Source organism: Mustela nivalis (assembly GCF_964662115.1).
Source record: "Mustela nivalis genome assembly, contig: HAP1_SCAFFOLD_568, whole genome shotgun sequence".
Taxonomy (NCBI): domain Eukaryota; kingdom Metazoa; phylum Chordata; class Mammalia; order Carnivora; family Mustelidae; genus Mustela; species Mustela nivalis.
Genome location: NW_028136091.1, coordinates 46,546 through 69,479, shown reverse-complemented (window position 1 = coordinate 69,479; position 22,934 = coordinate 46,546). Strand labels below are relative to the sequence as shown.

At 40.5% G+C, this 22,934-nt stretch overlaps 1 long non-coding RNA gene across 1 annotated transcript in view; it reads left to right on the top strand.

Annotated features, from left to right (window-relative positions):
- LOC309857263 overlaps positions 1-21,589 on the top strand; it is a 60,742-nt gene extending 39,153 nt beyond the window's left edge. The window contains exon 2 of the long non-coding RNA XR_014307589.1: positions 21,385-21,589. This is a non-coding gene — a long non-coding RNA (uncharacterized lncRNA). The remainder of the gene's footprint in view (positions 1-21,384) is intronic.
- Positions 21,590-22,934: the final 1,345 nt, after the last annotated feature.

The following is a 22,934-nucleotide window of genomic DNA, read 5'->3' as shown; positions in this document are numbered from 1 at the left end:
GGCAACACATTGGTCGTCTTTGTCTTTGATATTCTGACGAAACCTTGCCCAGATCGAGCTTTTTTTGGGGATGTCTAGAAGGACATCAAGAACATACTTGTCAGTACATTGGTGGTGCTGCTCAAGAATAATTCGGGGAGGGGCACCTGGAGGGCTCAGTCCTTTCAGCATCGGCCTTCCACTCAGGTCATGATCTCAGGGTCCTGAAATTGAGTCACACGTGGGGCCTCCGTGCTCAGCGAGAGTCTGTTTTTCTCTCACCCTCTGCCCCTCCCAACTGACTGTGTTCTCTCTTTCTCTCTCTCTCAGGTTAATAAAATCCTTTAAAAAAAAGAATGAATAGCTTGGAGAGGATTGCTTGATATAAATGGTGTTAGATCATTGGGGTCATTTGGTTGGCTGGCAGGGGCTGAAATGAACCTGTGGGGCCTCCCACGGTCATAGGGCTAGAACGTGTGCCGTGATGAGGTTTTTTTCTTTTCTCTGAGAAGGTTGACATTGGCCAGTGGCAGTGGGATTGATCTGCAGAAATATACACTGTCTCTCCTGCTCTTTCACTCTCTCCCTCTTCCTCTCTGTCTCTGTCTCTGTGACTGTATCTGTCTTTATCTCTTCCTGTCTCCCACACAAAAGCACCCACTCACAATCACACTACATAGAGCCACAAAAGACACCCTAAACCCAAGTCTCATGCACACAAACTCCTATCACACACACGGAATACATTGGCTTCCTAGTCTTGCAGACACAAGAGCATACTTTGTCACCTGGGAAATATGCCTGTCTTGCAAACCTCCAATAGTCCTACCAGGAACCCCCAACTGGTGAGGCTCTCCAGACTGAAGATTCCAAGGGGGCCCCACCTGCCTTACCAGCTAGAAGTTTTTCCCAGGAAGAGACTGATTCCAGATAACATGCCACTTTCCCTTTGCTCCCGACATTTCTGGGGGTTGCAGGTATAAATAAGAGGACACCATGGGGCTCAGGTCATGCTGTACACTTGTCTGTCTGCACTGATCTTTAGTTCTCTGGATGACTTTAGGAAACCATATGGAACACAGTGGTTGAGCCCAAGACCCCAAGTACATGACCTGGATGCCTATAGGAAGTTGTTTTTCCTGGGGGATGTGTCTGCCCCATTCACTCAGGATGGCAACTACAAAATTCTTCATCCAAACAGGAGAAACTGTTGCTGAGGGAAAGGATCCTACCACAGCATTTCTAACCAGGTTTGGTGTTACCAATAGTAAATGTCCTCTCTCATCAGCTAGCGGTTCAAAAGAGGGCACCACTCAGCACTCTCTACAATAGGGAAATCATAGGAGATATATATATATCTCAACTCAAATGTACATTGTCCCATTGTCATCTGTATTTGATTGGGAAGAAAACAAGAAAGCAACATTTGTTCCTCGGACAAAGAACATCAAGCTCACTGTCACAATGGATAGATCTTTGGTAATGATGTTATCACCCAGAGCTGTTCCTAGGAAGTCCTCTGAGAGATCTAGGACACAGAGTACCCATCAGCATGTTGGTGGTATTGCTCAAGAGTAACCCGGGGCGTGTTAGTTGATATGGACGTGAGCCTAGAGTGTATGGCGCCAGTTGGGTACCAAGCATGGACTGAAATGCCAATGTTGGGCCACCCACAGCAGTAAGTTTTAAAGTGTGCCATGTGATAATATTTTTTTAGAAGGTTGATATCATGTGGTTTCTGTCTGACAGTATCTCCTGGAGAAACACATTTCACTCTCTATCATCTCTCTCTGTGTGTCTTTATTACTTCTCTCTGTCTCTGTCTCTGAAGGAGGGTACATGACGGAACACACGAATCACTCAATTCTACCTCTGAAACCAATACTACAGTATCTGTTACCTAATCTGAATTTAAACTTTTAAAACAAGCATGCAGGTGGCTCTTGGTGAGCCACCCTTCTTCATGGAAGGAAATGCAAGGCAGAAGAGTAGAAAAGAAGGGAGAAACAGAGTCTTGGCTTTGCCATTGAATACAAAGTTACACCTGAAGCTAAGGGGACATTGTATGTCAACTTGGCCTCCATTAAAAAACAATAAAGGAAAATAAAGAAACCCTAAAGAGAGAAGAATGTCCAAAAATTTCAAAACATGAAATTAATACAAGTAACCATCATTAATCTCATGGTATCTTTCCATCCAGTCTGTGTCTCATCTCTGTATTCACTGAGTTGGGTGGCTCTCCGAGTGAGCAGTAGTCATTCACTCATGGGATGATTCTTTACAATGGGAGGCCTGGGTTCCTTCCAATGTTCTCTATCTAACCCAACTCTGTATGAGAGTTGCAAGAAAGAAAAAGAGTGGAGCCTAGGTTCATAGCCAAAGGTGACTTTGAGTTCTTGTTTGTGCTTGTTGCTTGCTGTGTACCTTCCAGTATCTGAGGCTTTCTGGGGCTCAGCAGTCAATGAGTACTAACTTTCTCCCCATTTCTGTTTGGGGCTGGCTGCTGAGAGGTGACCCAACACTGAGATCGACTTAACAGGTTTCTCAATGTTATGCCTCCCAATCTCAAAATCTGTGAGATGGCCAGACAGTTTAGACCTTTTCTGTGCTTGTCACACTAATGGCTATGCCGACATTGGTCCTCCATGGGACCACTGAGGTCACCTTATGAGGATAGACAGTGTTTGGGATTTCTGTAGACTCAAGCAGTTCAGAAATCTATACAGACCTTGGAAAGACCTTCCATTGTTTCTACTGAACCCATGGCTCAGAGCTACCCTTGTCAGTGTGGTAAGTGCAATTCTGTATCTCAGAGGATCAGCATAGGGGTTCACATTTTGGCATTTACACTTAAGAGCTTGTGTGCCTGGGCATATTCATCTCTGTGCCTCAGTTTCTCCATCTGAAGAGTGCCATTAGCAAGGAAACCACTAAATTGGTGGTGAGGGTTGAATGGTTCATATAAGTAAAGCATGCCGTGTAAATGATCAGAAAGGTTACTTAGAGGTGAGATGCCTTGTCTGAGATCCTATAACTTCACAAAACTCAGAGCTACATTCAAACCCTGGCATCCAAACTCCCAGGGCAGTGCTTTTTCCATGACTTACAGCTGCTCTGTCTAAACATGACCACTTTATCTTAAACCGACCCGGTGTTGAAGGAGTCAGATAAAGGTCTCAGAAATCTTTTGGTTGAGTATACTGCCTGAGTATACACCAAGTGGGTATTTCCCAAAATAATGTGCATCATGCTTCCAGAATGTGTTAGTTGCCTGACCCAACAGCTATCTGGTAAAACACAATGAACACCAGTTTTCTAGGGAGAGAGGATTGCCTACATAACATATGGGTGTTCCAAAATGTGTGAAACGAATCATCTCGTGTGATTTGTTCCTTCTCAAGTAGGCATGTCAAACTAAGACCTGTTTCCAAGTCATGCAAATGATGTTAACCTCACCTTTGAAAAGAGCTCTAGGTCTTTCACGGGACCAGATTTGCGCATTACATCAAAACAACATCCATAGAAACTTGTTCTTTTTTAAAGCTGGTGCTCTATATGCAAAAGTATGCAATGATCTATATACATAATTTTTTTATTTCTCTTTTCATCTCAAAAATTTACCTTTCATTTTTTTGTTATGGTATCAACTCCCTATGGACTTGCTTTTTGATCCATCTCTGTCAATGGATTTCTTTGTCTATCATTGTGTGTGAAAGGCTGGATACTCAATGGGTATATATCTATTTTTTTTTTCTCTTTTCACCAGTCTACACCTCTGGGGTGGGCAACAGGTTGAGAGAAAGCATGTTGCTGATATTTTTGTACACTTATAATTTGGGATAACGATGAAAAGATGTAAAGGAAATGTGTTTTAGTACAGAAGCTTACATCTAGACACATTCTTCTTAGCTGTTTTGGAAAACTAGTTCTATGAATGAAAGCACCATGTGCCCACATATATTTAACTCAAGACACATGCCAGGAGAAGGGAGATTGAAGGCACATGAACGCAAAAGGAGAGGCTTCCATGTGCAAAAAGCATGGAAATCAGCTCTTCTTCCCAAGGACAAAAGAAAGGCTGAAGACACTGAAAAATCAACCACTCCTCTGGGATCCATAGGAGAGGGGAAGACACAGGGCAAACCATGGCTCTCAGGAGACAGAAAAGGGAACACAGGGAATAAAGCTTTCCTGGAGCACAGGAGCAGAGACTTTAGTAGAACACACCATTTTCTAAAGCTCACATGGAACATTCAGCAAAAGAGACCACATTCTGGGCTGTGAAACACACCCCAACACATTTAAAAGAGCAGGAGCCATACAATAGTTGCTCTCAGACCTCTATGAAATTAAACTAGAGAGCAACAATAGGAGGAAATCTTGGAGAATCCCTAAAGAGCTGGAGATTTAAAAATATATTTCTCAATAACACAATGGTCAAAGAAATTGTTTCAAGGGAAACGTTAAAATATTTTGAGCTAAATGAGATGTAACTATATCTTGACAAACATTTATGAAGAGGTAGGGCTTGGGAGAATTGATAGTACTGAAAGATGTGTGTTGGAAAATCAGAAAGACATAAAGTGACTAGGCTTCCTTCTTAGAAAACAAGGCAAGAGAATAGTGTCATATAAAACAAGCAAGAGAAAAAAATAATATTATTGCAGATACCAATGAAATGGAACATGGGAAATTCTCAGACCAAATCCACAAAACCAAGATATAAGCTCGTTTCTTGTAAATATCAGTGAAAAGGATGAACTCTAGCCTGGAGAAAAATGAAAGAAAAAGAGAAAATGTACATTAATATCAGACACAAGAGGATCACTACAGAGCCTATGGAGGTTGAAAGAATTCAAAAGTAATACTTGGTATTTACCCCCAAAGATATAGATGTAGGGAAAAGAAGGGCCATATGTACCCCAACATTCATAGCAGCAATGGCCACAGTTGCCCCACTATGGAAATAGCCAAGACGTTCTTCAACAGACGAATGGATAAAGAAGATATGATCCATATATACAATGGAATATTATGCCTCCATCAGAAAGGATGAATACCCATCTTTTGTATCAACATGGACAGGACTGGAGGAGATTATGCTGAATGATATAAGTCAGAGAGAGTCAATTTTCATACCAGGGAGACGGGAGTGATTGGCTGGTTTTCTCTGAGGGTGCACTGAGCATGGGGCCCTGATCTCTTGGCTCTTCCGGACCAGAGATTGAGAGGCCACCATTTTCACTCTCATCCTCCAAAGCTCTATGGAAAGCACTCAGGGAACAAAACTCCCGAGAACAAACCGAGTAGATTACTTGGTCCACCCCCAAGCAAGGTTGGTGCAATTCTACCTCAGACAAAGACAACTGAGAATCATTGCAACAGGCCCTTCCCACAGATCAGCAAGAACACCACCGAAGACCAAGCTCACTGATTAAGGAGGACAGTTGAACTCCAGAGCTAGGGGAAAGGAATGCATAGAATTCATGACTTTTCCCCCATGATCCTTTAGTCTTGCAAAGTTAAATTAATTATTTTTTAATTTTCTTTTTTTCTTACTCTATTTTTTAACTTTTGTTCTTTCCTCTTTTAGTGTTTTTTAACTAGTTTATCTTCACAATAGATTTCTTTTATAAAAATCTTTTTACACCTTCATTGTTAGAGTCATATTTTATCCCTTCATTGTATTTAACCTAATTTCTTGTATACATATAGGTTTTTTTTTCTAAAAAAATTTTGCGATACAATTTCTTCAAGTTAATTAAAATATACCCAAATCTAGCACATGGCTTTGTCCTGGTTGCCAGCCAGAACGTGTTCCCTCCTCTTTTTTTTTTTTATTTTCCTATTTCCAACCAACTTATCAATTCCTTTTTAAGAATTTCTTTAAAATTTTCATCATTACACTCATATTCCATCCTTTCATCATGTTTAACCTTATTTTTGTATATATATATAGATATAGATATAGATATATAAGTTTTTCTTTCTTTATAATTTTGGGAGGTAGTTTCTCCTAAGAGACAAAATACACCCAAAATCAAATGGGTGGCTCTGTTCTATTCACTAGCCAAATGTGTGTGTGTGTGTGTGTGTGGGTGGGTGGGTGTTATACTGGTGGCTGGGGACCTAATCAATATGGACATTGGCAATTGTCAGAACTAGAGTTCAGAATGATGGTTCTCAAGGTGTTAACTGGGCTCAAAAAAGGCATGGAAGATATTAGAGAAATAAATATGTTAGACTAAAATATAAGAAAATATCTAATAAAGATATTAGAATAAAAGATATTAGAGAATCCCTTTCTGGAAAAAGAAAATAACTAAAATCTAATGAAGTTGAAATTTTAAAAAGTGAGTAATGAGCTGCAATAAAAAATGGAGGTTCTTTCTGCTAGGATAAATGAGGCAGAAGAGAGAATTAGTGATATAGAAGACCAAATGACAAAGAATTAAGAAGTTGAGCAAAAGAGAGACAAACAACTACTGGACCATGAGGAGATAATTCAAGAGATAAGTAATACCATAAGCTGAAACAATGTTAGAATAACTGGGATCACAGAAGAAGAAAAAAGAGAGAGCAGGGCAGAGGTATATTGGAGCAAATTATAGTAGAGAATTTCACTAATATGGCAAAGGGAACAAGCATCAAAATCCAGGAGGCACAGAGAGCCCCTCTCAAAATCAGTAAAATAGGTCCACACCCCATCATCTAATAGTAAAACCTACAAGTCTTAGTGACAAAGAGAAAATCCTGATAGCAGCTCAGAACAAGAAGTCAATAGCATACAATGGTAGAAATACTAAATTGGAAGCAGACTTATCCACAGAGACCTGGCAGGTCAGAAAGGACTGGCATGATATATTCAGAGCACTAAAGGAGAAAAATATGCAACCAAGAATACTATATCCACCTAGGCTACCATTGAAAATAGGAGAGATTTAAAAAAAAAAAAAAAACTTCCAGGAAAAACAAAAGCTAAAAGAATTTGCAAACACCAAACCAGCCCTACAAGAAATATTGAAAGGGATCCCCTATGCAAAGAGAGAGCCTAAATGTCATAGATCAGAAAGGAACAGAGACAATGTACAGTAACAGTCACCTTACAGGCAATACAATGACACTCAATTCCTTTCTTTCAATAGTTCCCCTGAATGCAAATGGGCTAAATGCCCCAATCAAAAGACAAAGGGTATCAGATTAGATAAGAAACCAAAGCTCATCAATATGCTGTCTGCAGAACCACATTTTAGACCCAAAGACACCCAACTTTTGTAGCAACATGGACAGGACTAGAAGAGATTATGCTAAGTGAAATAAGTCAAGCAGAGAGAATCAATGATTATATGGTTTCACTTATTTGTGGAGCATAGCAAATAGCATGTAGGACAAGGGGAGATGGAGAGGAGAGGGGAGTTGAGAGAAATTGGAAGGTGAGGTGAACCATAAGAGACTATGGACTCAGAAAAACAACGTGAGGGTTTTGAAGGGGTGGGGGGGTGGGAGGTTGGGGGAACCAGGTGGTGGGTATTAGAGAGGGCACATATTGCATGAAGCACTGGGTGTGGTGCAAAAACAATGAATACTATCACACTGAAAAGAAATAAAAAGAAAATAAATAAAATGAGGAGGTGGAAAACAATGCTAATAGACATAAAAAAAAGCTGGAGTGGCAATCCTTATATCAGATTAATTAGATTTTAAGCCAAAGACTAATAAGAGATGAGGAAGGACACTATATCATATATCAAGGGTCTGTTCAACAAGATCTAACAATTTTAAATATCTATGTCCCTAACATAGGAGCAGCCAACTATATAAACTAATTAATGACAAAATCAAAGAAACACATCGACAATAATACAATAATAGTAGGGGACCTTAACATGCCCCCCTCATGGAAATGAACAGATCATCCAAACAAAAGACCAACAAGGAAAAAGGCCTTAAATGACACTGGACCAGATGGATATCACAGATATAATTAGAACATTCCATCCCAAAGCAACAGAATACACACTCTTCTCCAGTGCACATGGAACATTCTCCAGAATAGATCACATCCCAGGTCACAAATCACGTCTCAACCGGTACCAAAAGACTGGGATCGTTCCCTGCATATTTTCAGACCAGAATGCTCTGAAGCTAGAACACCATCATAAGAGGAATGTTGGAAAGAACTCAAATACATGGAGGCTAAAGAGCATCCTACTAAAGAATGAATGGGTCAACCAGGAAATTAAAGAAGAATTGAAAAAAATCATGGAAACAAATGAAATGAAAGCACAACTAGTAAAAATCTTTGGGACACAGCAAACATGGTCCTGAAAGGAAAATATATAGTGATACAAACCTTTCTCAAGAAACAAGAAAGGTCTCAAGTACACAGCCTAACCCTACACCTAAATGAGCTGGAGAAAGAACAGCAAAGAAAGCCTAAACCCAGCAGGAGAAGAAAAATCCTAAAGATCAGAGCAGAAATCGGTGAAATAGAAACCAAAAGAACAGTAGAACAAATCCATAAAACTAGGAGGTGGTTCTTTGAAAGAATTAATAAGATTGAGGAACCCCTGGCCAGACTTACCAAAAAGAAAAGAGAAAGGACCCAAATCAATAAAATCATGAATGAAAGAGGAGAGATCACAACCAACACCAAAGAAATGCAAATAAGTATAAGAACATATTATGAGCAACTATATGCCAGCACATTTGACAATCTGGAAGAAATGGATGCATTCCTAGAGATGTATAAACGACCCAAACTGAACCAGGAAAAAATAAAAATAGAAAACCTGAACAGACCCATAGCCAGTAAAGACATTGAAAAAGTCAGCAAAATCTCCTCACAAACAAGAGCCCAGGGCCAGACAGCTTCCCAGGGGAATGCTACAAAAGATTCAAAAAAGAATTAGTAGCTATTCTCCCAAAACTGTTCCAAACACTAGAAACGAAAGGAGAACTTCCAAACTTATGAGGCCAGCATGATCTTGATCCCAAAAGCAAAATCTCCTTCAAAAAGGAGAATTAGCAAGACAGGAAACAATGTGTGTTGGAGACGATGTGAAGAAAGAGGAACCCTCTTACACTGTTGGTGGTAATACAAGTTGGTGCAGCCTCTTTGGAGAACAGTATGGAGTTCCTGAAGAAATTAAAAATAGAGCTTCCCTAATGACACTGCAATTGCACTACTGGGTATTTACCCCAAAGTTACAGATGTAGTGAAAAGAAAGGCCCTCTGTACCCCAATGTTTATAGCAGCAATGGCCATGGTCACCAAACTGTGGAAAGAAACAAGATGCCCTTCAACGGATGAATGGATAAGAAAGATGTGGTCCATATACACTATGGAGTATTATGCCTCCATCAGAAAGAATGAATACCCAACTTTTGTAGCAACATGGACAGGACTGGAAGAGATTACGCTGAATGAAATAAGTCAAGCAGAGAGAGTAAATTATCATATGGTTTCACTCATTTGTGGAGCATAAGAAATAACATGGGAGGACATGGGGAGATGGAGAGGAGAAGGGAGTTGAGGGAAATTGGAAGGGGAGGTGAACCATGAGAGACCATGGACTCAGAAAAACAACCTGAGGGTTTTGAAGGGGCGGGGGGGTGGGAGGTTCGGGGAGACAGGTGGTGGGTATTAAGGAGGGCACGTATTGCATGGAGCACTGGGTGTGGTGCAAAAACAATGAACACTGTTATGCTGAAAATAATTTTTTTAAAAAAAGGATAATTACACACCAATATCTTTGATGTACACAGGTGCAAAAATTCTCACCAAAATGCTAGCCAATAGGATCTGACAGTACATGAAATGGATTATTCACCATGACCAAGGGGGATTTATTCCTGGGATGCAAGTTTGGTTCAACATCTGCAAATTAATCAATATGATACAATACATTAAAAAAGAAAGAACAAGAACCACACGATACTCTCAGTAGATGCTTGAAAAGCATTTGACAAAGTACAGCATCCTTTCTTAGTCAAAACATTTCACAGTGTAGGGATAGAGTGTACATACCTCAATATCATCAAAGCCATTTATGAAATCCAATAGTGAATATCATTCGAAATGGGGAAAAACTGAGAGCTTTTGCCTAAGGTCAGGAAGACGGCAGGGGTATCCACTATCACCACTGCTAGTCAACACAGTACTAGAAGTCCTGGTGTCAGCAGTCAGACCACAAAGAGAAAGAAAAGGCATAAAGAAGAAGTAAAACTCTCACTCTTTGGAGATGATATGATACTTTCTGTGGCAAACCCAAAAGACTGCACTCCAAAACTACTAGAACTCATACAGGAATTCAGTAAAGTGTCTGGATATAAAATCAACTCACAGAAATCAGTTGCATTTCTATACACCAACAACAAGACAGAAGAAAGAGAAATTATGGAGGTGATCCCATTTACAATTGCACCCAAAGCCATAAGATACCTAGGAATAAACCTAACCAAAGAGGCAAAGAATCTCTACTCAGAAAACTATAAAGTACTCATGAAAGAAATTGCAGAAGACACAAAGAAATGGAAAAACATTCCATGCTCATAAATTGGAAGAAAAAATATTGTGAAAATGTGTATGCCATCTAAAGCAATCTACACATTTAATGCAAACCCTATCAAAAACTATCAAATTTTTTTCTAAGAAAAAGAACAAATAATCCTAAAATTTATATGTAACCAGAAATGATCATGAATACCCAGAGGAATGTTGAAAAAGAAACCCAAAGTTGTGGCATCACTATCAGAATAACATCAGACCTGTCCACAGAAACCTGGCAAGCCAGAAAAGCCTGGCAAGATGTATTCAGGGCACTGAATGAGAAGAACATGCAGCCAAGACTACTTTATCCAGCAAGAATGACATTCAAAATGGATGGAGAGATAAAGAGCTTCCAAGACTGGCAAGCTTTAAAAGAGAATGTGACCACCAAATCAGCACTACAAGAAATATTAAGGAGGGTTCTATAAAAGAGGAAAAATCCCAAGAATATCATTGAACAGAAATTTATGGACACAATCTATAGAAACAAAGACTTCACAGGTAACACGATGTCAAAAAAAACATATCTCTCAATAATCACTCTCCACATGAATGGCCTAAACATGCCCATAAAATGGCATGGGAATGCAGATTGGCTAAAACAATAGGACGCATCCATATGTTGTCTCCAGGAGATCCATTTTGAACCTAAGGATACAACCAGACTGAAAGTGAAGGGGTGGAGAAGAATTTTTCATGCCAATGGGCCTCAATAGAAGGCTGGGGTAGGCATTCTCATATCAGATAAATTAGATTTTAAACTAAAGACTGTAAACAGAGATACAGAAGGACACTACATAATTCTTAAAGGGTCTATCCACCAAAAAGATCTAACAATTGTAAATATGTATGCCCCCAATATGGGAGCACCAATTACCTAAGAAAACTATTAATCAGGATAAAGAGACATATTTGATATGAATACATTAGTAGTGGGGGATCTTAACACTCCACTCTCAGTAACAGACAGATCATCCAAGCAGAAAATCAATAAAGAAACAAGAGCATTGAGTGACACATTGGACAAGATGGACCTCATAGATGTATACAGAACATTCCACCCTGAAACAACAGAATACTCATTCTTCTCGAGTGCACATGGAACCTTCTCCAGAATAGACCACATACAGGGTTACAAATCAGAGTTTAATGATACCAAAAGATTGAGATTATTCCCTGCATATTCTCAGATTACAATGCCTTGAAACTGGAGCTCAACCACAAGGAAAAGTTTGAAAGGAATTCAAACACCTGGAAGCTAAAGACCACCTTGCTTAAGAATGCTTGGATCAACCAGGAAATCAAAGGGGAACTTAAACAATTCACGGAAACCAATGAGAATGAAGACACTTCAGTCCAAAACCTATGGGAAACAGCAAAGGCGGTCCTAAGGGGAAGATACATAGCCATCCAAGCCTCCCTCAACCAAATGGAAAAATCCAGAATACACCAGCTGTCTGTACATCTTAAATAACTGGAGAATCAACACCAAATTAAGCCAACTCCACACACAAGGAGGGAAATCATCAAGATTAGAGCAGAGATCAATAGATAGAAACTACAAATACAGTGGAACTCATCAATGAAACTAGAAGCTGCTTTTTGAAAGAATTAATAAGATCGATAAACCATTGGCCAAACTAATCCAAAAGAAAAGAGAGAAGGCCGAAATTAATAAATATCAATGAAAAGGGAAAGATCACAACTAACACTCAGGAAATAGAAACAATCATCAGAAATTATTATCAACAGTTACATGCCAATAAATTAAGAAGCCTAGATGAAATGGATGCATTCCTGGAAAACTATAAACTTCCAAAACTGAATCAGGAAGAAACTGACGACCTGAATAGACTTGATATCTAGTAATGAGATTGAAACAGTGATTAAAAACCCCCCAATAAACAAGAGCCCGGGACCTGACAGATTCCCTGGGGATTTCTACCAAACTTTCAAAGAAGAAATAATACCTATCCTCCTGAAGCTGTTTCAAATAATTGAAGCAAAAGAAAATTTCCAGACTCCTTTTATGAAGCCAGCATTACCTGATTCCCAAACCAGGCAAAGACCTCACCAAAAAGGAGAATTTCAGACCAATATCCCTGATGAATATGGATGCTATGATTCTCAACAAGATCCTAGCAAATAGGATCCAACAGTACATTAAAAAGATTGTCCACTATGACCAGGTGGGACTTATCCCTGGGTTGCAAGTGTGGTTCAACATTCGCAAATCAATCAATGTGATAGAGCAGATCAATAATAGAAGAGAGAAGAACCACATGGTCCTCTATATTGATGCAGAAAAAGCATTTGACAAAATCTAGCATTTGTTCCTGATTAAAACGCTTCAAAGTATGGGGATAGAGGGAACATTCCACAACTTCATAAAATCCATCCATGAAAAACTCAGAGTGAATATCATCCTTAATGGTAAAAAGCTGACAGCCTTCCCTTTCAGATCAGGAACACAACAAGGATGCCCACTCTCACCACTCTTGTTCAATATAGTATGAGAAGTCCTAGCAACAGCAATCAGACAACAGAGAGAAATAAAAGGTATTCAAATTGGTAATGAAGAAGTCCAACTCTCTCTCTTCGCAGGTGACATGATACTTTATATGGAAAACCCAAAAGACTCCACCCACAAACTACTACAAATCATACAACAATTCAGTAATGTGGCAGGATACAAAGTCAATGTACAGAAATCTGTTGCTTTCTTATACACTAACAATGAAAATACAGAAAGGGAAATTAGAGAATCGATTCCATTTACTATAGCACCAAGAACCATAAGATACCTGGGAATAAACCTAACCAGAGAGGTAAAGGTTCTGTACTCGAGAAACTACAGAACACTCATGAAAGAAATTGAAGAAGACTCAAACAGATGCAAGACCATTTCATGCTCATGGATCAGAAGAATAAACATTGTTAAAATGTCTACCGTGCCTAGAGCAATCTATACTTTCAATGCCATTCTGATCAAAATTCCACTGGCATTTTTCAAAGAGCTGGGGCAAACAATCCTAAAATTTGTATGGAATCAGAAGAGACCCCGAATTGCTAAGGAAATGTTGAAAAAGAAACACAAAACAGGGGGCTTCACATTGCCTGATTTACCACAAAGCTGTGATCACCGAGACAGCTTGGTACTGGCATAAAATCAGACACATAGGCCAGTGGAACAGAGTAGAGAGCCCAGTTATGGACCCTCAACTCTATGGTCAAATAATCTTTGATAAAGCAGGAAAAAATATACAGTGGAAAAAAGACAGTCTCTTCAATCAATGGTGCTGGGAAAATTGGACAGCTACATGTAGAAGAGTGAAACTTCACCATTCTCTTACACCATACACAAAGATAAACTCGAAATGAGTAAAAGACCTCAACGTGAGACAGGAAACCATCAGAATCATAGAGGAGAACACAGGCAGAAACCTCTTCGACCTCAGCCACAGCAACTTCTTTCTAGAAACATTGCCAAAGGCAAGGGAGACGAGGGCAAAAATGAGCTATTGGGATTTCATCAAGATCAAAAGCTTTTGCACAGCAAAGAAAACAGTCAACAAAATGAAAAGACAACTGACAGAATGGGAGAAGATATTCAGAAAAGACATATCAGATAAAGGGCTAGTACCCCAAATCTATAAAGAACTTGCCAAAATCAATATCCAAAGAACAAATAACCCAATCAAGAAATGGGCAGAGAACATGAACAGACATTTCTGCAAAGAAGACATCCAGATGGTCAACAGACACATGAAAAAGTGTTCAACGTGACTGGGCATCAGGGAAGTACAAAACAAAACCACAGTGAGATACCACCTCACACCAGTCAAATGACTAAAATTAACAAGTCAGGAAATGACAGATGGCTGGCGAGGATGCAGAGAAAGGGGAACCCTCCTACACTGTTGGTGGGAATGCCAGCTGGTGCAATCACTCTGGAAAACAGCATGGAAGTTCCTCAAAAAGTTGAAAATATGGCTACCCTACAAGCCAGCAATTGCACTACTGGGTATTTACCCTAAACATACAAACATAGTTATCCAAAGGGACACGTGCACCCGAATGTTTATAGCAGCAATGTCCGCAATAGCCAAACTATGTAAAGAACCTAGATGTCCATCAACAGATGAATGGATAAAGAAGATGTGGTATATATATACAATGTAGTACTATAAAGCCATCAAAAGAAGTGAAATCTTGCCATTTATGATGATGTGGATGGAACTAGAGGGTATTATGCCTAGCAAAATAAGTCAATCAGAGAAAGACAACTATCATATGATCTCCCTGATATGAGGAAGTGGAGATGCAATATGGGGGCTTTGGGGGTAGGAAAAAAATAAATGAAACAAGATGGTATCAGGAGGGAGACAAACCATAGGAGACTTTTAATGTCACAAAACAAACTGAGGGTGGCTGGGGGGGAGAGATTAGGGAGAGGGTGGTGGCATTATGGACATTGGGGAGGGTATGTGCTATGGTGAGTGCTGTGAAGTGTGTAATCCTGGTGATTCACATACCTGTACCCCTGGGGCTAATAATATATTATGTGTTTATAAAAAAAAATTTAAAAAAAAAAGAAATGGGCAGAGGGCACGAATAGACATTTCTGCAAAGAAGACATCCAGATGGCCAACAGACACATGAAAAAGTGTTCAACGTGACTGGGCATCAGGGAAATACAAATCAAAACCACAGTAAGATACCACCTCACACCAGTCAGAACGGCTAAAGTTAACAAGTCAGGAAATGACAGATGTCGGAGAGGATGCAGAGAAAGGGGAACCCTCCTGCACTGTTTTGGGAATGCAAGCTGGTGCAGCCACTCTGGAAAACAGCATGGACGTTCCTCAAAAAGTTGAAAATAGAGCTACTCTATGACCCAGAAATTGCACAACTGGGTATTTACCCTAAAGATACAAATGTAGTGATCTGAAGGGGTATGCACACCCAAATGTTTATAGCAGCAATGTTCACAATAGCCAAACTCTGGAAAGAACCTAGATGTCCATCAACAGTTGAATGGATAAAGAAGATGTGATATGTATATATGTGTGTGTGTGTGTACACACACACACACACACACACACACACACACACACACTGGAATACTATGCAGCCATCAAAGGAAATGAAGTCTTGCCATTTGAAGCAACGTGGATGGAACTAGAGTGTATTATGCGGAGCAAAATAAGTCAATCAGCGAAAGACAATTATCATATGATCTCACTGATATGGGGAATTTGAGAGGCAGAGTGGAGTGTTTGGGGGATAAGGAAGGACAAAATGAAACAAAATGGGATTGAGTGGGAGACAAACCAGAAGAGGCTCTTAATCTCAGAAAACAAACTGTGGGTGGCTAGGGGGAGGGGAGTATGGAGTGGGGGCTGGGTTATGGACATTGGGGAGGGTATGTGCTATGCTGAGTGCTGTGAAGTGTGTAAGCCTGATGATTCACAGACCAGTACCCCTGGGGTAAATAATACATTATATGTTAATAAAAACAATTAATTAAAAATAAACCTATACAGTGCCAATGTCAATCGTTGCTGACTCCATGCAAGGCACTTTGGTGGTTTGGGGTTTTCTATGAAGCACACTGGAAAGAAGAAAAATGAAAATGGTGAGGTAAATATAAATGATATTTTGGGGTTCTTTTTTGTTTGTTTGTTTTTTTAAGGAGGCTCGTGCCCAGTGTGGAGCCCAAGTCAGAGCTTGAACTCACAACTATGAGATCAACACCTGGGCTGATATCAAGACATGGTCTTTTAACCAACTGAGTCACCCAGGCTCCCCTAAATTCATGTGTTTTTAATTCAATATCCTCCAAATATGAAGATTTCCACATGTGACACATGAAAGGTGACCACCTTTCAAGGGCTCAAGAGCCTCTCAGACCTGGTTGCTGCCACATTGGACAGTGCCTCTGGAGATCATTTCCATCAGGGAATGCTACTGGACAGTGCTTCTCAGGATATCCCAGCCTATACTGCACTTTGATTTATGAACATCCTGAAATAAGCCACTTCTTCAGACTGAGTACTGAGAAGCACATCTGTGCCTGGGATTCCCAACCCCAGTGAGTCAGTGTGTGAGGAAATTCCATACACGTTGCCAGGCACGGATGGTAGTGGCTCAGTAACAGTTTACTCAACAATATCTAAATTCTCCATCTTGCTCTCTCTTTAGCCACCCTCTTGAGAATGTGAGAAACCAATGAACAGAATGAATGACTATCAATCATTTTAATTAATTAAAATAAATTAATTTAGGGATCTCCTCTCCTCCCCTTGTTACCTGGCCTCCAGGCGCTTACACAGCAATGAGGCTGACATTGGAGTTTTCTATCTCTTCCTGTATTCATACTCTGTCAATGCCTCTTTAGTCCGATAGTATTTTTACTCAATTAAAGTACATAATAGAATATTGTACCCAGAAATAATAGCTTCCCAGTTCTCTGGGACACATGCATTGGCTTCCAGTTGTCCCCAGGGAGGATTTTGGACCCAGGGGACTCTTGGTAATGACTTAGTACATGGGAGGTTGGGTGTTACTGGCATTTGGTGGGTAGAGACCAGAGATGCTACTCAGCATTCTACAAGGCACCCTGAAGCTCCCCACAAGAGTTGCCTTGTCCCAAAGGACAACCCAGAGGTTGAGAAGCCCTGTCTTAAGCCATGTCTGTTAAGTCCCTTTAAGCAAAATGGGGATTCCTAGGGATGCCTGGGTGGCACAATCAGTCGGGCATCTGACTCTTGGTTTCAGCTCAGGTCATGGTCATGGGGTCCTGGGATTGAGTCCCTGTTTGAGATTCTCTCTCCCTCTCTCTCTGCCCCTCCCACTTATGCTCTCTCTCTCTCTAAAAGATACATGTAAATCATTTCTTTTAAAAAGAAAGAAAAATGGGGATTCCTACTGATGTCTTTTAATCCAATATTAAAGGGTTGATATCTATGTATATGGAATTAGTCATAGACCCCACTGATGTAAGGATATATACACATTTTTTTAGAAGATATACACAATTTTTTAAAGTAGCAAATACTGTTTTGAGAAGTGTTCTCTCAAAGCTCACTCTGTGGACCCAGTCATTTCTCCCCAACTATTTTTCTCCATGACACAAAGATGTACTTCCAAGCATTGTTAGACAAACTGGAACATGCCCCAAACCACCTGAAATTGGACAATAGCCTTTCCTTTTTGAAAAATTTGCAAGAGAGTATAATAGAAAGGAGACATTGAAAATTGCAGTAGAATATCCTGCATCTTTTATCCAAACTGAAATTCATATTCACAGACACATTAGCACTCATCAGCCATGTCCCACAATTTTTCACCCCCTGCTAATGCTAATAAAATGTATGATTTTTTCTTCTGGGGGTGGCTGACAAAAGTGTGAACCCACAGCCTTTACAGCCTGCTAGAAGGGTGTGTGCCTTGAAATCAAATACCACCACCATTTCCCCATGTTGCATCTGACGAGTTTCATATGTGCTTTCTTTCGTTCACCACAAGTTTGGAAATGTTTGAAACTGTAAAAGAATAATGAGAATTATAGACTTGACTTCTGAGATGGGAAATTATGAATAATTTCTATATCATCTTCTCATTTCCCCTTCTTTTTTTTTTAAAGATTTTATTTATTTATTTGACAGAGAGAGATCACAAGTAGGCAGACAGGCAGGCAGAGAGAGAGAGAGAGGAAGAAGCAGGCTCCCTGCTGAGCAGAGAGCCCGATGTGGGACTAGATCCCAGGACCCTGAGATCATGACCTGAGCCAAAGGCAGCGGCTTAACCCACTGAGCCACCCTGGCGCCCCTCATTTCCCCTTCTTGATGCTGCACCACAACTCAAGAAATGGCTTTTGTTTTATTCTTTGCATAAGGTACAATCAAGTTTTCTCCCTTCAATTATGTTATATTGTTTTATAATACTCCTAGATAAGCAGGAGAGTGTAGGGAGCATGAAAATCAGGAGATAATAAAAGGTAAATCTGACTGACTTCAAGATTTAAAGTAAACTATACATCAATCTAATAAAACTATTTGTTATCTACTTTTTACTGGATATTCCTTGTAGTTGATATCCAAAATCAAGACCACAGACCAAGCTCTCTCTTAAATTTGTCTCATTCAAAATAATGTAAGACCACACCCATTCAAAAACATAGTAACTGATTCTATTAGAAGTGCTTATAAGTTGGGTCACTTGGGTGACTCATTTGGTTGAGGGTTGGAGTCTCAGTTTTAGCTCAGGTCATGATCTCAGGAACCTGGGATGCAGCCCTCTGTAGCTCCACACTCAGCAAGGAGTCTGCTCCTATCTCTCTTTTCTCTCCCTCTCTCCCTTTGCTCCTCTCCTGCTTGTGCATCCTCTCATTCTAAAAACAAATAAAATCTTTAAAAAGAGGGGGGGGGGGAACGCCTGGGTGGCTCAGTGGGTTAAAACCTCTGCCTTCGGCTTGGGTCATGATCTCCGGGTCCTGGAATCAAGCCCCACATCGGGCTCTCTGCTCAGCAGGGAGATTGGTTCCTTCTTTCTCTCTCTCTGCCTACTTGTGATCTCTATCTGTCAAATAAATAAATAAAATCTTTTTTAAAAAGAGAGAGAGAGAAGAAAGAAGCAGCAGCATTTATAAATTGTCCTGGGATAGCAACATGAAGAAATGATTTGTCTTGGGAACAAATGTAAGGTTCCTACAGGTATAATTAAGGAATAATTAAGGGGAGATTGGATTTAGCTGAGTTTGCCGTGTCATTAAGGATTCATGGGTCACCTGGGTAGCTCAGGCACTTATATGTCTGACCCTCGATTTCAACTCAGGTCATGCTCTCCGGGTCATGAGATGGAGCCCTTGCATGTAGCTACTCCTTGGGCTGGAGTCTCCTTAAGATTCTCTCTCTCCCTCTTCCTTTGCCCCTCTCCTCCCTAAAAAGAGGATAAAGAAAGAAGGAAGGCTGAACATTTACCTATGAGTTTAAACTGCACTAATTTTTAATAGTCTTGTGAGCAGCAAGGGGTGAAGACAACCCTAGTTATCAAGAGAGGGCGATGTTTAACTGTCTTGTGAGCACTTGCAGACTCAGATGGGTCCTTGCCCTCTGGTGGGCATTTCAGAGAGCAGAACAGATGAAGTTAGACTGAGTAGGGACAGGGAAGAGGGAAGAGCTTGCATAGTCTGTGACATAGCTCCACCTAGGGGCCAGATGCATTTACGACTGCTCCATTCACCAAAAGTTCCAGTGTCTGCCAGTCACTTGAGAACTAAAATCCATCAGAGCTGTCTATATTTGAGGAATAAAGGCCAAAATGAGTGAGGCACAGCAACAATATCCTCTCAAATATCACCGAGGGTTCCTTAATAAGAATATTTAAAATAGGTATAATTTATAAAATGTTGATCTGAACCTCCCGTGTCTTGATTCTCAAATATATTTTAAAATCGCTTCATGGTTTTGATACGCCTGTATTTTTATATTTAACTGTGAAGCAAAATGTGATAGCAATAAGGGATTTCCTCTTTCTAGTCACCAAGTGGCAATAAAATCAACGTGAAGCATCTATCTCATAGGATGGGAACGAAGCAGAGCCAAATGCCATCCCCCTTGGCTTGGTTCCCCATGATTCCTTAGCAAATAGGTGGTATGGCCATCACCCTGGCTCACATACTCTAAATAGTTGAGCTAAAGTGAAAGAGAACTTATATAGATATTAGTGAAGGGTGAGTATTGCTTAGTAAAGCTGAGGTTTTAATCTTAAGAAAATATTAGTGAAATTGAAATGGGAATTTTACCTTCTGTAGTGTGGTTTCAAGATGAAGCATGAATTTTTTCCAAATATGTATGGAGGAATACATATGGAGAAATATTGATGAAGTCAAATACACATGTCTGAGTTTGTCTAAAAGATGAGAAAAATTTATAATTATTGGCCTCGGGCAATTCTTGAGATTTGTAAATATTCAAATTCAACTTTCTTGAAAGTGTAGCACCATGTTAAATTTTGATTCAATGTTGAATAAAAACATTTTTGGCCACCTTTCTGTCATCAGTAAATTGATTCTCTCCTAGAACTAACTTAAAATGAATCAAATTCAAGAGGCAAATGCTGGTATGGTAGAGTGGAAAGAGAACCCTTTAACAGAGATCCCATCCAGATCGATCTCACTCCAGAACCAAGTCACCTTCAGAGGGAGTAGGAAACCAGGGAAGACTCTCATAGAGGACCCATCCAATCTTGTGAAACTTTTTTTTTTTTTTTTTTTTTTTACTTCTCAGGGTTCTGCAAAAAGCAAATATGAGAAAGCATAGTACAGGGAATAAAGTATTTTACTAATACAGCAAGTGTTTTGGAGGCCAACTCAATTCCAAACAGCGTCTGCACCTAGAGACACTGCATACACTCGGGCTCTCTGCTCTAGGAGCTGTGGGCAGAACTAGATTTTCAATACCCACACTGAAGAGAGGACCAAGTCTTTCTATTCCTTAACCAGATCATAGCTCAGACTGCTCTATGAGATGCTGCACTGAGTTTCCCCACTGACTGATTCCACCCCTCAGTGGCTGCTGTGGTTCTGAGTCGCAGCCAGGTGGGACCAGTTCCCCAAGTTGGAGACTCTCAGGAGTTGAGTCTGGCAATGCCTGGCAGAAATCTAATGTGTCCCACCTACGTCAGCAACAAATTTTCTAGTAGCCACATCACACACAGTAAAAGGAAATGAGTAAAAATAATTATAATTGGAAAAATGGTATCCCTTCCACATGTATTTATGTCAATGAGAATTGTTTCAGAGATCTCAATAAGATAATTTCACTTCTTCTTCCTTCTTCTAGTTTCAGAATCCAGTGTGCATTTTACCCTCAGAGTACATCTCAACTCAGAGGAGCTGAACTCCAGGTGCTCGATGGCCACAGGTGGTCGGTGGCTACAGTATTGGACACCCATGATCTGGTTCACTGCACCAGCTCAGGTCAAGGCTGATTGACCAACCAAGCTTTTTATTCTCATTAGTATCTCAAATATCAGAAGTTCGGGGCCAAGAGTCATTTATCTTTATATTGTGTGTCATTTCCTAGGAGAGGGATGACATGTAGTAGCTACATAACATGTATAGACATGCAAGTAGAGAAGATTAAGAACCCAAGCACTCATGGTCATTTCGGTCATTGGGAAACTCCAGTCTACAAGTTTTTCCACAGAGAGTGGGTCTGGCTGAACATTTTAAAGAATGAAGTAGATGTCTCATCTGCCTGGGTCATCTTGAGAAACCCATGTACCTAAAGTGTGTTTATGTCTGCGGCCATAAGTCCACCAATTCATGGCAGAAGGAGCCCCATGGGGAAGGTTTGTTGTGTCTGTTCTGCTCTGTGGTCCCTCAGAAGAGTGAGATCAAGACAAGTGTTCAGCTGGGGGAGCTCGTGTCCAGATCAGGAACCTGGAGCCCTGACAGGAATTAGTCTCCACTTTAACTCAGGATGCAAAGTTCCAGGGTGAGGCCACTATCCTGTCCTGGGTTCTGTGACACTTGTCCGGGGACAAGAGGAAGGAATTGGCCCCTGCGAAGTGAGATGCTGAAACACAGCATCCAATCAAACCTTACTGTGCAGAAACTTTGCTGCGCACAAGGAAAGCTTTAGCGCCGCCCCAGGGGAAGGTAGGCAAGCTCCTCTTGATGCAAAGCTGCCACTGGGGAAATTCATGTAAGTAACTGCAGGAGAAAAAGCCCAAGTCCCACCTTCTGGGCCCTGTGAGGAGCCAGAGGTCTGAAAACAGAGACCAAGAGTGGTGACCCTGCCCCCCACCCCTCATGCAATACAACCCATCATGACACCTGCCCCGGCACAGTGACCAGAGACCTGAAATGCCCCCTTCCCTTGCTCATATTCCTTCTTCTCCCTAACATGCCATCAAACCCTGCCTATGGCTTTCAGTTAAAAGACAATCAGTATGCTTCACATAGAATCACTAATTTGGGGAGTACCCAGCTGGTTCAGATGGTTAAGCACCTGCTTTTGGCTTAGGTGGTGATCTCCAGGTCTTGGGATCAGGCTCCAGCTCAGCAATGACTCTGCTTCTCTGTATCCCTCGGCCTCTCCCCCTGTTTGTGCTCGCTCTGTCCCTGTCTCTCTATCTTTCTCAAATGAATAAGTAAAACAGAAGTCTTAAAAAAAAATAATTTCATGGCTTTAGTATATTCCAGCAAGGTAAGTGACAGAAGACACTGCTTCTTAACATATAATACAACTTATATTTGTTTTATTTACAAAAGTAGAATGTGAAATGTACACAATTTTTTAAAAGATTTTATTTATTTCACAGAGAGAGAGCACAAGCAGGGGGAACAGCAGGCAGAGGGAAAGGGAGAGGCAGTATCCCTGTAGAATCCGAC